The sequence below is a fragment of the Schistocerca serialis genome, chromosome 6 (genome assembly GCF_023864345.2).
Source record: "Schistocerca serialis cubense isolate TAMUIC-IGC-003099 chromosome 6, iqSchSeri2.2, whole genome shotgun sequence".
Taxonomy (NCBI): domain Eukaryota; kingdom Metazoa; phylum Arthropoda; class Insecta; order Orthoptera; family Acrididae; genus Schistocerca; species Schistocerca serialis.
Window position 1 is genome coordinate 563,132,973 of NC_064643.1, and position 17,234 is coordinate 563,150,206.

Consider the following 17,234-nt stretch of genomic DNA (forward strand, 5'->3'; position numbering starts at 1 on the left):
GATGTAGAGAGTTTGCAGCTGGTCGGACCGAAATCCACGACGAACAAAGGAGCAGGAGACAATCAATTTCTTAGGAGACAGTGTTGAAGGCTGCGCAAAGCATGCGTGAAGATCGGTGGATCACCCTGGATGATTTCTGCACGTTGGTTCCTGAGGTTTCTCGAAGCACCGCTCACAGAATTTTAACGGAAACATTGAACTACCAGAAGGTGTGCACAAGATGGGTGCCACGCATGTTGACTGAGGCTCACATGCGACAATGAGTTGATGCTTCCCGCACATTTCTTCACCGCCTTGCAGCCGAACAGGACAACTTTCTGGACTCAATTGACACAGGTGACGAAACCTGGGCATACCACTTTACACCTGAGACCAAGCAACAATCACGCCAGTGGCGGCATCCTTGTTCGCCAAAGCCGTGGATCTGGCGGCGAGCTGGTATGACATGGGCATACAAAAAATGCCACAGCGTCTACAAAAATGTATCGACAGAAATGGTCATTATGTCGAAAAATAGCTAAATGTGCAAGCTGTAAACTGATGTAAAGCATTGTAGAAATAAACAGGTCAATGTACTTATAAAAAAATAGGAGACCTTACTTTTGGGATTACCCTCGTACATTAGTTCGTTTGAATTAATTCTTCAACATTTAATTATGTGATAACATCAATAAAATAACAGAAGGTACTTATGACAGAAATTACGTCACAGTCACATTACGGTTACGAAGATAATTATGTGAAAAATTTATTAGGCACTGTGTTGTTGTGCTACAAAGTGACTTACAAAACATTTTCTGTCCGATTTTTGAGCATTGCTCATTAGTTTGGGCACTGTTAACTGTTAGAATTAATGGAAGAGATAGAGAAGATCCAACGAAGAGTGGCGCATTTCCTCACGAGATCTTTTAGTCTGCGCAACAGCGTTACAGACGCCAAGAGAGGTGGTGTTCATCACAGAGTAGTTTACTTTTGAAATACCGATAGAGTACGTTCCGGGAATAGTCGAACAACATTTTACGTACTAGTCCCTTCCACATACGTCTCGTAAAATGACCACAACAGCAAATTTGAGAAATTAGAGCTAATACAATGGTTTACGGGCCATCGTTCTTTCCACATGTCATTCAGCAATAGAACTGCGAAGGGGGCGGACGATCAGTTACTGGCACCAGAAATACACTTCTCCACACACCGTCAGGTGGCTTGCAGAGTACTGATGTAGATGTAGCTGTAGATATTAGATTCAAAAATGGCTCTGAGCACTATGGTACTTCACATCTGAGGTCATCAGTCCCCTACGACTTAGAACTACTTAAACCTAACTAACCTAAGGACATCACACATATCCATGCCCGAGGCAGGATTCGAACCTGCGACCGTGGCGGTCGCGCGGTTCCAGACTGAAGCACCTAGAACCGCTCGGCCACACCGGCCGGCTAGATATTAGGTGTTATGAAGAGCACGAATACACTACTGTATTCGCTGTAGCACAGAAGCAATCAGCATCCGATGCCAGTACGAGGAATTTCTTGCCATTCCTGAAACACTTGCTGTGTCTGTTCAAGGAGATTGCTGGCTGGAAACGGGAATGCATGTCTAGGACTTCCCGTCGCATCCCAGACACGCTCTGGGCAATACAGTTAAGTACCTATACATTTATCAAAACAGTTGTGGTGTGAAAAGCAGAGTGGACTGTTGTATTATGCTGCTGGAATATGCACTTGTTATCCTTTTCATGGAGGATACGACAAAAGCGTTTACCACTGCTGCAACGAACAGGTGAGCATTCAGCCTCCATTCAGAAATTACAAAACTCGCTGTCAGATCCATTAGGTCCCCATAACGTAATTCCAGGAATCAGATAAGCATGTGTCTGGCAAGTCGTTGGTTCTTGCGGTATTTCCCCAGGTCGTATATGCACATTTTGGGGTCGATCTGACCACCACAAACAGAGGCAAGACTCATAGCTGAACGCGACAGAAGGTGACTCAATGTCGCAGTTGACGCTGTTTCTACACCACGAAAATCTCAGTGTATTACTCTATAACGCCAGCAGTAAACTATGCACGACCACTCGTAGTCCCAAACCAGTTTCCGGAAATCTTCATGGGTGACACTCGCCTGTAAGACTGGTAAGGTACACATGCAAGTCTTCTGGAAATGCAGCGTTACAGTCTTAACCTGAAAAGTCCCAGTGACGTTAGACACACCCAGTGGCTATCATGTGCTCGCACCATTCTTCATGTAGATATAGCTTTTTTCTGTACTGAAAACAAGATCTTAAAAATATGAAATCTTAAACAACATATCCAACAGAGGTGGAAATCCTTCGGCAGAGCTGCTCATGGAGTAATACATTCCATTTCCATCAGTGTAGATGACGCACATGAGTCAATTTGGGAGTTCCAAAGCGTTTTGGCGTAGCGTCCGACTGCAGACTGTTAACGAAGGTCTGAGTATATGAAATACATCTTCAGATAAATGGCTGGTTCTAAGACTTTTTAAGCAATAGAAATCAGTACGTTGTTCTGCACGGTGACGAAACTAAAGCCAACAGTGCCCCAACGAAATGTGGCAGGACTGTTCTTGTTCCCTATACACACTGAAAAATCCTTTAAAATGTTTTAACACTCGTGTAATTATGAAGTCAGACGGTAAAATATGCAAAGCTGAGTAATTGGTAAATGTTCACTGGAAATATCTAAAGCTCACGCTGCGCGACGTAAAGTCGAGAGTACCCGGCCGATCAAATAATTTGACTGCGAGAAAGAAATCTGTTCTCAATCAAATTTATGTACCCTATCTGCCTCTGCGACAAACGACTTTGTGTTAAATATTTGCCCTGAATGTTGCGAATCTTTGTTAGTTTAGAAAACAATTGCTGTACCGAACGACTATCGTAGTTACTCAACGAACGATCATTGAATAAAACGCATCAGACCTATCTGTTAAAGCCGTCTGAAATCACAATGTAGCACTTTCATAAAATATTTCATTCGCATTAAACCTCTATGATATTATTCTCGTAAATGCAGCCTGAAAACTAGCGTGTCAGACTCTGAATATGAACTACATTGATAAGGAAAATTCACTGTTTACCTGTGCGCAATGGACTGCTCGTCTGCTCTGCAACCTTGTGTTTTGTAAAGTAATGGTCTGAATTTCAAAATTCAGTTTCAAACACCGTAGTCGCGATGTGCAGTGCAAGATGGGATTTCATCAGTACTCAAATACATTACTCAGCAAACAGCTCGCAGTGTACAATGCGAATGTGGAGTCAAATAAAACTATAAATGTAAATTCAAATCGGGTACTAACCTCACCGACAGAGAAATAACTGAATCGAAAAATTTAAGTTTTAACTAAGCTTCCTTAAGTCATAGCAATAATACAACTTTGCACACTTCTAATACACAATCTAATTCACAAAATGCCTCTTTAGATTGAACCACATAAATTAATTAAGATAACCTTACCGGAAATCTAAATCATAAGCATTCTTATAACAATCAGCAAATTAAGTAATTACAAATATAACAAAACACGTTCCCTTTAAATGTTACCTTTTCTCTTTCATACAATATTACAATTTTCTGCTTAATATCTCTTTAATTATCAATAAACAAATTTGCTACAAATAATGCTGCCTCCACTCCTGGGCAAGCCAGCTTCTGTCCACTTCAAACTAAGTACATTACCACATCATTACTACTAGCACACTCTAACATAGTAAAGCTCTCTGATCAACATCTCTGGTCTTGAACATAGTTCCAAACTAGTATGATTATAAATGCTATGTTAAAGAAATATTATAAGGCTTGAGAGCACTTATCAGATCTACATATTACCACATATTTGTGGCCCATGGCTTACTCAGAATTATCATACCAAATAAGACAGCCACCTTTCTTCACCCCTCCCCTATTAAACACGATTTTTGCAGAGTCGTATCCGCTGATATAGTAGACTCAAACAATTCTACTAAAAGAATGAAACACAAAAGCTTGGTATCAAATGTATGGTTACAGATGCCTTGGGTAGGTAATAATACACACAAAATATCTGTGTACAAGCACAAACTAATACAAAAACGGTACATATATTTAAATACTAGTTTGTTGTTGTGGTCTTCAGTCCTGAGACTGGTTTGGTGCAGCTCTCTCTCCATGCTACTCTATCTTGTGCAAGCTTCTTCATCTCCCAGTACCTACTGCAACCTACATCCTTTTGAATCTGCTTAGTGTATTCATCTCTTGGTCTCCCTCTACGATTTTTACCCTCCACGCTGCCCTCCAGTACTAAATTGGTGATCCATTGATGCCTCAGAACATGTCCTAACAACCGATCCCTTCTTCTAGTCAAGTTGTGCCACAAATTTCTCTTCTCCCCAATTCTATTCAATACCTCCTCATTAGTTATGTGATTTACTCATCTAATCTTCAGCATTCTTCTGTAGCACCACATTTCGAGAGCTTCTATTATCTTCTTGTCTAAACTATTTATCATCCATGTTTCACTTCCATACATGGCTACACTCCATACAAATACTCTCAGAAACGACTTCCTGACACTTAATTCTATACTCGATGTTAACAAATTTCTCTTCTTCAGAAACTCTTTCCTTGCGACTGCCCGTCTACATTTTATATCCTCCCTACTTCGCCATCATCAGTTATTTTGCTCCCCAAATAGCAAAACTCCTTTACTACTTTAAGTGTCTCATTTCCTAATCTAATTCCTCAGCATCACCGGATTTAATTCGACTACATTCCATTATCCTCGTTTTGCTTTTGTTGGTGTTCATCTTATACCCTCCTTTCAAGACACTGTCCATTCCCTTCAGCTGCTCTTCCAAGTCCTTTGCTGTCTCTGACAGAATTACAATGTCATCGGCAAACCTCAAAGTTTTTATTTCTTCTCCATGGATTTTAATACCTACTACGAACTTTTCTTTTGTTTCCTTTACTGCTTGTTCAATATACAGATTGAATAGCATCGGGGAGAGGCTACAACCCTGTCTCACTCCCTTCCCAACCACTGCTTCCCTTTCATGACCCTCGACTCTTATAACTGCCATCTGCTTTCTGTATAAATTGTAAATAGCCTTTCGATCCCTGTATTTTACCCCTGCCACCTTCAGAATTTGAAAGAGAGTATTCCAGTCAACATTGTCAAAAGCTTTCTCTAAGTCCTCAAATGCTAGAAACGTAGGTTTGCCTTTCCTTAATCTTTCTTCTAAGGTAAGTCATTAGGCCAGTATTGCCTCACGTGTTCCAACATTTCTACAGAATCCAAACTGGTCTTCCCCGAGGTGGGCATCTACCAGTTTTTCCATTCGTCTGTAAAGAAATTGCGTTAGTATTTTGCAGCTGTGACTTATTAAACTGATAGTTCGGTAATTTTCACATCTGTCAACACCTGCTTTCTTTGGGATTGGAATTACTGTATTCTTCTTGAAGTCTGATGGTATTTCGCCTGTCTCATACATCTTGCTCACAAGATGGTAGAGTTTTGTTAGGCCTAGCTCTCCCAAGACTGTCAGTAGCTCTAATGGAATGTTGTCTACTCCCAGGGCCTTGTTTCGACTTAGGTCTTTCAGTGCTCTGTCAAACTCTTCACGCAGTATCATATCTCCCATTTCATCTTCATCTACCTCCTCTTCCATTTGCATAATATGGTCCTCAAGAACATCGCCCCTATATAGATCCTCTATATACTCCTTCCACCTTTCTACTTTCCCTTCTTTGCTTAGAACTGGGTTTCCATCTGAGCTCTTGATGTTCATACAAGAGGTTCTCTTTTCTCCAAAGGTCTCTTTAATTTTCCTGTAAGCAGTATCTACCTTACCCCTCGTGAGATAAGCCTATACATCCTTACATTTGTCGTCTAGCCATCCCTGCTTAGCCATTTTGCACTTCCTGTCGAATTCATTTTTTCCTGCTTCACTTACTGCATTTTTGTATTTTCTCCTTTCATCAATTAAATTCCGTATCTCTTCTGTTACCCAAGTATTTCTGCTAGCCCTCGTCTTTTTACCTACTTGATCCTCTGCTGCCTTCACTATTTCATTCCTCAAAGCTACCCATTCTTTTCTACTGTATTTCTTTCCCCCATTCCTGTCAATTGTTCCCTTATGCTCTCCTTGAAACTCTGTACAACCTCTGGTTCTCTCAGTTTATCCAGGTCCCATCTCCTTTAATTCCCACCTTTTTGCAGTTTCTTCAGTTTTAATCTACAGTTCATAACCAATAGATTGTGGTCAGAGTCCACATCTGCCCCTGGAAATGTCTTACAATTTAAAATCTGGTTCCTAAATCTCTGTCTTACCATTATACACTCCTGGAAATGGAAAAAAGAACACATTGACACCGGTGAGTCAGACCCACCATACTTGCTCCGGACACTGCGAGAGGGCTGTACAAGCAATGATCACACGCACAGCACAGCGGACACACCAGGAACCGCGGTGTTGGCCGTCGAATGGCGCTAGCTGCGCAGCATTTGTGCACCGCCCCCGTCAGTGTCAGCCAGTTTGCCGTTGCATACGGAGCTCCATCGCAGTCTTTAACACTGGTAGCATGCCGCGACAGCGTGGACGTGAACCGTATGTGCAGTTGACGGACTTTGAGCGAGGGCGTATAGTGGGCATGCGGGAGGCCGGGTGGACGTACCGCCGAATTGCTCAACACGTGGGGCGTGAGGTCTCCACAGTACATCGATGTTGTCGCCAGTGGTCGGCGGAAGGTGCACGTGCCCGTCGACCTGGGACCGGACCGCAGCGACGCACGGATGCACGCCAAGACCGTAGGATCCAACGCAGTGCTGTAGGGGACCGCACCGACACTTCCCAGCAAATTAGGGACACTGTTGCTCCTGGGGTATCGGCGAGGACCATTCGCAACCGTCTCCATGAAGCTGGGCTACGGTCCCGCACACCGTTAGGCCGTCTTCCGCTCACGCCCCAACATCGTGCAGCCCGCCTCCAGTGGTGTCGCGACAGGCGTGAATAGAGGGACGAATGGAGACGTGTCGTCTTCAGCGATGAGAGTCGCTTCTGCCTTGGTGCCAATGATGGTCGTATGCGTGTTTGGCGCCGTGCAGGTGAGCGCCACAATCAGGACTGCATACGACCGAGGCACACAGGGCCAACACCCGGCATCATGGTGTGGGGAGCGATCTCCTACACTGGCCGTACACCACTGGTGATCGTCGAGGGGACACTGAATAGTGCACGGTACATCCAAACCGTCATCGAACCCATCGTTCTACCATTCATAGACCGGCAAGGGAACTTGCTGTTCCAACAGGACAATGCACGTCCGCATGTATCCCGTGCCACCCAACGTGCTCTAGAAGGTGTAAGTCAGCTACCCTGGCCAGCAAGATCTCCGGATCTGTCCCCCATTGAGCATGTTTGGGACTGGATGAAGCGTCGTCTCACGCGGTCTGCACGTCCAGCACGAACGCTGGTCCAACTGAGGCGCCAGGTGGTAATGGCATGGCAAGCCGTTCCACAGGACTACATCCAACATCTCTACGATCGTCTCCATGGGAGAATAGCAGCCTACATTGCTGCGAAAGGTGGATATACACTGTACTAGTGCCGACATTGTGCATGCTCTGTTGCCTGTGTCTATGTGCCTGTGGTTCTGTCAGTGTGATCATGTGATGTATCTGACCCCAGGAATGTGTCAATAAAGTTTCCCCTTCCTGGGACAATGAATTCACGGTGTTCTTATTTCAATTTCCAGGAGTGTATAATCTATCTGAAACCTTTTAGTATCTCCAGGGTTCTTCCATGTATACAACCTTCTTTCATGGTTCTTGAACCAAGTGTTAGCTATAATTAAGTTATGCTCTGTGCAAAATTCTACCAGGCGGCTTCCTCTTTCATTTCTTAGCCCCGATCCATATTCACCTACTACGTTTCCTTCTCTTCCTTTTCCTACTGTCGAATTCCAGTCACCCACGACTATTAAATTTTCGTCTCCCTTCACTACCTGAATAATTTCTTTTATCTCATCATACATTTCATCAATTTCTTCATCATCTGCAGAGCAAGTTGGCATATAAACTTGTACTACTGTAGTAGGTGTGGGTTTCGTTTCTATCTTGGCCACAATAATGCATTCACTATGCTGTTTGCAGTAGCCTACTCGCATTCCTATTTTTTTTATTCATTATTAAATCTACTCCTGCATTACCCCTATTTGATTTTGTATTTATAACCCTCTATTCACCTGACCAAAAGTCTTGTTCCTCCTGCCAGCGAACTTCACTAATTCCCACTATATCTAACTTTAACCTATCCATTTCCCTTTTTAAATTTTCTAACCTACCTGCCCGATTAAGGGATCTGACATTCCTTGCTCCTATCTGTAGAACGCCAGTTTTCTTTCTCTTGATAACGACGTCCTCTTGACTAGTCCCGCCCGGAGATCCGAATGGGGGACTATTTTACCTCCGGAATATTTTACCCAAGAGGACGCCATTCGTCATTTAATCATACAGTAAAGCTGCATGCCCTCGGGAAAAATTACAGCTGTAGTTTCCCCTTGCTTTCAGGCGTTCGCAGTACCACAACAACAAGGCCGTTTTGGTTAGTGTTACAGGGCCAGATTAGTCAATCATCCAGACTGTTACCCCTGCTACTACTGAAAAGGCTGCTGCCCCTCTTCAGGGACCACACGTTTGTCTGGCCTCTCAACAGATACCCCTCTGTTGTGGTTGCACCTACGGTACAGGTATCTGTATCGTTGAGACACGCAAGCCTCCCCACCAACGGCAAGGTCCATGGTCCACGGGTGGGGGGGGGGAAATACTAGTAGCGTTATATATATATATATATATATATATATATATATATATATATATATATATATATATATATATATATGGACAATGTATCAAGTTTCCAGCAGTAAATTATTTTAAATTTTGTTATAATAGGGAAAATATAGAATAATAAAATGCTTGATGTGTGACTTTCATTTATTTCTTGTTCTGGTGATCCACGTTGTGACAATACCGCATGACATGGGACGTGCCACAAATCTATGGTAGCATGTAAAAACAAAACAAAATGATTTTATATTACCGTAAACAGTAACTTAGGTCGACTACAGAACATCTATATTGAGAGATAAATAAATACTACAAAATAATAAGTGTTACAGAAAATAAATATTGCAAAATATGTGTTTACAATAAAGAAGAGTCAGGATTACAAATGTAGATTTGGGCATATATTTGCAGTTAACAATACAAGAAATGCTAAACACTGTAGTTCAGGAGCTCTTCTATCATACAAAATGACCCTTGTAATAGGAACTGTCTTAAAGTTTTTTAAAGAAGAGTTCATCTTCCACCAGGCACTTAATTCCTGAAGGGAGGACGTTAAAAATCTTACAGCCAGTGAAATGGACTCCTTGCTGTACCATACTTACGTTTGCCTGGTCATAGAGGATATCACGTTTTCTTCTATCTCATGACTATGATACTCAGTATTCAGTTTAAAAATAGATTTTTCTTTCTTTATGAAGCACATCAAGGGTAATACATATTGCTTAGTGGATGTAAGGAATCCAAGTTCCTTAAAAAGATTCCTGCATGTGGCTCTAGGATGCACTCCATACATGATCCTTATGGCTCTTTTTTATTCACACAGTACTTTTTAGCCAGTGACTGATTTCCCTATAATATAATTCCATATGCCATAATGAGGTGAAAATAAGCATAAAAGGTTGACTTCATGGTTTCCATACTTCTATAAGAAGAAACAATGTGTAATGCACAAGGTGCTGAATTCAATCTTCTGCATATATCCAAGATGTGATTTGACCAGGTTGCTGTCGGTATGCAAGCCTAGGTATTTTGAGGTATCACCTGCTCACCTATTTTTACTACAATTTCTTCATCTTTGAATGTTGTGTAGAACTGAACACAGTTTGTTTTAGTGTAATTTAAAGGAAGGCCATTAATGTTAAACCAGTTAATTGTTTCACTTAAAACCTAATTTGCTGTTTCCTCAAGTTCGTCTACTGAATTATCAATAGGTAGTGTAGTGGCATCATCAAAAATGGTGAATCTACAATATTCCATACAGAAAGGTAGATCATTTATAAATATAATAAATAGTAGGGAGTCCAGAACTGAGCCTTGCAGCACTCCACATGTGTTGGTACCCCATTCTGAAGATAATGGGACTCCATTTTGACTATCCACTACAACTTTCTTTTTCCTGTTTAAAAGGTGTGAGTCAAGCCATTTCCCTGATGAACCACTTGTACTGAGATGGGCAGCTTTTTGTGAAAGAAACTGGTGACTAACAACAGTCAAATGCTTTTGTTAGGTCACAAAAAGTCCCAACCACCTTCAGTTTCTTGTTCATAGATTCCAAGACTTTGCCAGCAAATGCAAATATTGCATCTTCTGTTGAAAAACCTTTCTGAAATCCAAAGTGACTTTTGCTGAGGATATTTTGATCCCTGAGATGCTTAACTATCCTGACATGCATTACTTTCTCTAAAACCTTCGAAAAACTTGTCACTAGTGATACTGGCTGATAGTTTGCATCATCCATCTTATCTCCCTTCTTATACAGCGGTTTTATAACTACATACTTAAGCCTCTCAGGAACTATTCCTTGCACAAGTGATGCATCAAAAATGAGGCAAAGGACTTTACTTACATGGCTGCTGCAGTATGTTAATAATTTGTTAAAAATATCGTCAGTTCCAGTAGAGTTTTTACTTTTCAGGTATTTAATGACTGTTTCAATTTCTTGAACAGTCACTGTCGTTACCTTCATGTGTTGTATTGAGTTAGGTACTCGGGCTTTCAAAAGATTGATAGCTTGGTTCATGGAGCCTTGTAAACCTATTTTTTCTGTTACTGTTGAAAATGTTTGTTTAATGTATCTGCAACTATTTTTGGATTGCTAACAACATTACCCTCACTTTTTATTTTGGTATTTTCACTACAGACTGCATTTTTCCTTGTTTCCTTCTTTACAAAATTCCAAATAGTTTTTACTTCATTGCTTGAGTAATCAATTTCTGTATTCAAGCATATGTTCTTTGATGCTTGTATGGTCTTATTCAGATCTCTATTGTAGAGTTTATAGTGCATACTCCTACCGGGATCATTTGATCTCTGGGCTGCTGCATATGGTTCTCTTCTTGTTTTACAAGAAATTTTGATGCCTTTAGTAAGCCAAGGCTTGTTTCCAGATTCTAACAGGTATCTCTCACTGAATTTTTTGGGAAGATTTCTTCAAAAATACTTGTAACATCATTGATAAATATATTAAATTTTGAGTTAACATCAATTGCAGCATACACAGGAGACCAGTCCACTAGTTGTAATTGCTGATTAATGCTTTCAATGGTGTGTTCGTTTATAATCCTAAAGTTTTTCCAACTGAAATATTCTCTCCTTTGTGCATTTATTTGGTTTAGAGTGAGGAATTGGCCTTCATGATCAGAGAGGCCATTTATAATATTTTTCACAGTTAAATTATTGTAAATATCCTTATCTACAAATACATTATTTATTAAAGTGCTAGAACTGGCCGTTACTCTAGTTGGAGTGTCCACCATTGGTACTAAGTTGTAACAGTTCATGAGGTGTTAAAATCCGTTCTGTTTCTATTTTCTGTTAGAAAGTCCACATTGAAATCACCCATAACAATGATTGATTTAGTTTTCCTACATAGGTGGGGCAGAAGTGATTCTATTTGTCTTAGAAATACATTCAGATGTCCAGCAGGTGCCCTGTAAATAGGCAGTACAATAACTGTTGCAATGTCAGTACACACACACACCTCAAAATTCTGTTCAACACAGTATTTGCTTAAGCCTAGACATTTATACACTACATTGTTTTTCACAAACATTGCAACTCCACCTTTTCTCATAACAGATCTACAGCAATGTGCAGCTAAACTGAAGTTCTCAGTTTGTAGCATGTAGATTCCACTCATAATATGATGTTCTGAAAAACACAGTATACCAGGTTCACTTTCACATACGTCTTTTAAACTTATTAGCAACTGGTCTCTTTTATTCTTGAGACTACATATATTTTGTTGAAATAAAGACCAAGTTTGATTTTTGCTCACCCCTGCATTTGCATTGTTTGTTAGGAGTGGCTTTTTACCAGTACACTAGTTGACAGTGTTGCTTGAGGCGTGGAAGACTCATATTGAACACACGAGAGAGATGTTTCACACAACTTGGGATCATTTGCTCTCGTGTTACTCACCATAAAAAACGCTGACTTTGCTTTCTGTTTCGTGTAGGACGGGCAACAGTTTTTGCTGCATGTGTTGATATTTTAGCTGTTGGTCCTGCCACTGATGATTCTGCTGATTTTGATGATGCTGCTTCTTCTGCTGCTGAGACTGGTCCCATACCGGTACATGAAATTTTGCTGTTCGTTCTCTTGCTGTTCACAATGATTCCATTTATCATTTTACACAAAAAGTTTTTTTCTTCGTAATTTAGATGCATTCCGTGTTTGGTATGCTGTCATCTGTTCAGTTTGCATAAATATCATGGACGCTACATTTTCCAAACAAAGAACACATTTGTTTTGTTTTAGTGTTAGTTTCCCGAAGTTCTATGTTGATATACGAGCGATACAGTAGGTCATACCTGTGTGGTAAAGTTGCAACTATTGTATTTCGTTGTTCAAGGCGTACCAGGGGCTTATTTAGCTCCATTAGGCAGTTATTTGCTTCGTTTTTTTGCAATATCATTTGCACCCGCTATACAAAATGGTTGAAATGGCTCTGAGCACGATGGGGCTTAACATCTGTGGTCATCAGTTCCCTAGAACTTAGAACTACTTAAACCTAACTGACCTAAGGACATCATACACATCCATGCCCGAGGCAGGATTCGAACCTGCGACCGTAGCGGTCTTGCGGTTCCAGACTGCAGCGCCTTTAACCGCACGGCCACTTCGGCCGGCTCTTTTCGAAGTTTAGACATCATATACTCAATACACTGATGATTTGCTGAAGGCTAGAAATACGTTTGCTCGATTTACTCGGGAGCGCGCCGCGGGCGGAGGGTATTTAAATCGGCCGCCGCCGCGACCAAACCCAGTTCCCTCTGAGCAGCCATAGCGTACGGATCTCCTTGCCGGCACGTTCACAGGAGCTCAGTCCGTCAGTTCACCTGATGATGGCGACATGTATGATCGCCGAAATATTGTGCCCGTTGGCCACTATAGACCGGCAGCACACCCGTGGATATTTTGATTAAGTATACAGTTGATCATCGTTTTGGTATCAATTGTCAATGTTAAATATTCATATCTATTCGTACAGTACATAACATAAATGAAAGGCATTTCGATCCAGTTTTCTAGTTACATCCATGTATCTGTCTGGCTAGAATGTAGACAACCACATATACCATATATTACAACACTAGGAATAACTATGGTGATCACCAAAAATAGATATTTATTATGTACATGCTCTTAGAATAGAAAACCTTATTAGTGTCAGTCACGTGCAGTCAATATCTTATACCACGAGGGTTGAATGAAAAGTAATGCCTCCACCTTCGTTAATTGGGTTTGGATGGGAATATTTTAATAAATCAAAATCAGAAATAATCCTAAGAATGTGATCTTCAATTACGAATACTCACTTTTCCACATAATCACCAGCCATTTGGATGCATATCTGCCAACGATGAACAAGTTTTCTGAAGCCGTCACGGAAGAAGTCGACTCCCTGTTTCCACAACCACAGTCTAACAGTTCTCTCAGTGTCTTCAACAGAAGCATAATGATGTCCCCACAGATTGACTTTCATTATCGGGAACAGATGGAAGTCAGATGACGCTAAATCTGGACTGTATGGAGGATGAAGTACAGTGGTGAGATTCAGTCTCTGAAGTTCCAGGGTACACATCGTGTGCAGATCTTCCAATAGCCAAGAAAAGCAATAATGTGACACACATGTTCTTGTGAAATGCCGATTGTGCTTGCAATTTCTTTCTGAATGATACGACGATCGTCCTTAATCAGTCTGTCAACAATTTGCTTGTGAAACGTGGTGGTTGCTGTCACAGGACGTCCAACTCTGTTTGTCACGCAGGTCATACGTTCCCGCCTCAACATCTTTAAACTTAGTCGCTCAACGATGCACAGTAGTCACATCAACACAATCACCATAAACTGCTTTCATTTCCTGATGAAATTCCTACGGGGTGACATCTGCTGTCAAGAATTCAATGACTGCACGTTGCTTAAATCGCACTGACCGACCGTCTGCGCAGGGTTCCATACTTAACACTATTACAACACAACCGTTCAGCGCTAAGGCTTCAAGACAACTGGGGCGGTAGAGAAGAAGATACGGAACACGCCAGTACCTGCCGCATACCAATGCTGCCAACTGTTGAAGAGTTACGAAGGTGGAGGCATTACTTTTCAATCAACCCCCCGTATTAGAGAAAAAACTTAGCTTACAAAGTTCACTGACATCATTAAGACTGCAACACTGTTGTCATCCCTGATGATAAAAGAGTAATGTGTTAATTATGTTTTCACTAACAGACTGGATATTGCTGCAAATTCAGATATCAGATGTCAGCCACAAAGCAGCCTGTTGAATAATTCATTATAAATACAGAGCACAGTTCTGAAAGAAAATATTCATGGTAAGTGCATTTTGCTTCTCGTTTCCAATACTACACACTGTACCTGTAATGTTAAAATTAAACCGTGACCATCATCATTAAGAGAAAAAATCTTCCTTTGTTCCCTGTTAACTCTCTGAAATAATAGTTCTTAAAATTATCTTTACAACTTATTACATATAAGTGAATACATTATCTTTTCATTACTGCTCAGTGCAAGTCACACTGTCACCATCACAAAATATCAACATCTTATTTCGTCACACAAAAATATCTGCTTCAGAAGTACATTATCTCTTGCCTTTTGATCTCAGTACTTCTTTTAACAATTCTCACAATATACATATCAAGTTGGGATTTTAATTTAATATCTCTGTATTATCAGTAGTCAATAGCTGAAGACTGTTAGCCTCACAAAATTATCATCGAACATATCACTGTGGCATTTGTACTGTTGTTTTCTGAAACATTATTCAACGATTAACAAATGTTCACAGCAGATTGCAGTTACCGCCAGTTACGAAACGAGGTATTGGTAGTGGAATTTCAACTAGTTTCAAAACATGTAGACGCCAGGACAGTAGGAGAGAATTTTTCAGATTCATTAACTAAATAGAACTGTTAGCAGAAGTCGAGTGCACCATGAATTAAAAGAAGAAATAGAAACACCCAGCTCTAGGACAAGTCAGCTGCCAGCTGATGTACCCATGATAGAGAGATGGATCCTTTGCCTATGACTATTTGAGTTTCTACGATCACGCTTCTCTTCGTTATTTCTGTCCTCGTGATTGTTACGATCACACGCTCCATCTCATCTTTGATTGTAATGATACTCAGGTGGTCTGATGCCACTGTCCTTAGTTTCGATCTATGTATATTAAAGTTTCGTCTTTCACGACTTTTGTTGTCATTTTTTTCATTATACTGATTCTGATAGGTTACCCATTATTGCTGCAATTTCTGTTGTTCTTCAAACCAATATTTCTGTTCCTGGCTCTGATATTACCCCGATTGTTGGACTGTTTCCTCGGATGCCAATTGCTTGAATAATTGTGATCATGTCTATTAAAAAATTGAATATTCTCTTCATAACTGTTACTAGGATTTGAAAAATACCCTTCATCTGATCTGTTTCATTGAGATTGGAAATTCTGTCTGTTACGGTCTCTGTGTCTTCTTCGTGAATAAAATTGCTCAGTGTCAGCTTCACGTTCTTGCAGTAAATTTTGAAAGGCCTCAATGCCATCCTAAAATAATGTGTCGCAAACGTGTCGGTAATTTAATGAAATAAATTCTTATTAAATCAGAGGGATTGTACGGATTTTTGAAGAGATCATTCTTATGTGGCATGTGCTGAAAGTAGTCTGCATGGCTGGAAAAATCTGATTATTCAAAACCCTTTAACATAATAATTGTGTTTTCACTGTTTTGTGTTGCTTCCGACCAGTATGCAGCCAAGAATGAGTGATAAAATTTGCCTTCGGTACAGCATTCTTGTGCAACTGTCTTCATTTTCGAGGCTGGTTCAGTTCCTAAAAAGCAACACACATATTCAAATTTATGACCAATAGACCATCAACGTGGAAGACAATATTGGAATTGTTGTAGCCACTCCCTGGGATGCATGTCATTGGCCGAATTTCAAAAAACTATTAAACTTTCGAAGAGTAAGGAAATGTTTGCAATTAAATGAATCATTATGGTGGGAGGATAAATTATTTCTTGCGTTGTGTGAGGCATCCGCGCTATCTTGTCTGCGTAACGCGCTGCGCTCGCATATCAGCTCACTTACATGCCAAGAGTCCGAAATTTCAGAAGTATTAAAGCGTGTAATGTGAATATGGGAATCATCATACCTGTAGCCAGTTTTCCGTTCAATACGTGATAATTGGACATCAGGTTTCTTTACATTAGACTTGAGCTGTTAGTTAATGGTCATTTGTCCCTGTTTAAAACGTTTACGAGGAAGATATTCTTCGGAATCGGCAAATGGAACAGGCTCTGTAACATACGAATTTTTGTACGCATTTCTGCGCAGTTGGGTCACGGTTACAGAAAGTTCATCTACCTGTTTGGTAGCTGTACTTTACTGTTCTCAGGTAGCAAAATGTGTCTCTTTAGCCTTAAGCGATGCACACTGCCCTTCAAGACTTCATATCTGGGCTTCAAACTGACTATCCTGCTGTTTAACTGTGAGACTTCGGCTGTTTCAATGCTTTCATTTAAATTGGCCAATAGTTCATCTCTAATTTTTTATTACCCTGTTCCAGTTTGTTCGCAATATCCTCTAACTTTTTGTCCAGTATTCTGTCACGTTTTTCAAATTTTCCATCCTGTTCTTTATGGTGCTCTGATAATACCTTCAGAATACGCTGCAAAGAAAAGAAAAATTGGTCCACTTTAAGCACTATTACAGTAATGAACAGAGGCTGGCTCAGTTTGGTCAACAGTTGTGGATAAAAAATCTGAATCTTTAACTACAGAACCTGACTGTTGTGACAAATTACATCCTACAGACATACTTTCAGAAGTACAATCCCGAACAGCATATTTCTGTTCCATGTTTGATAC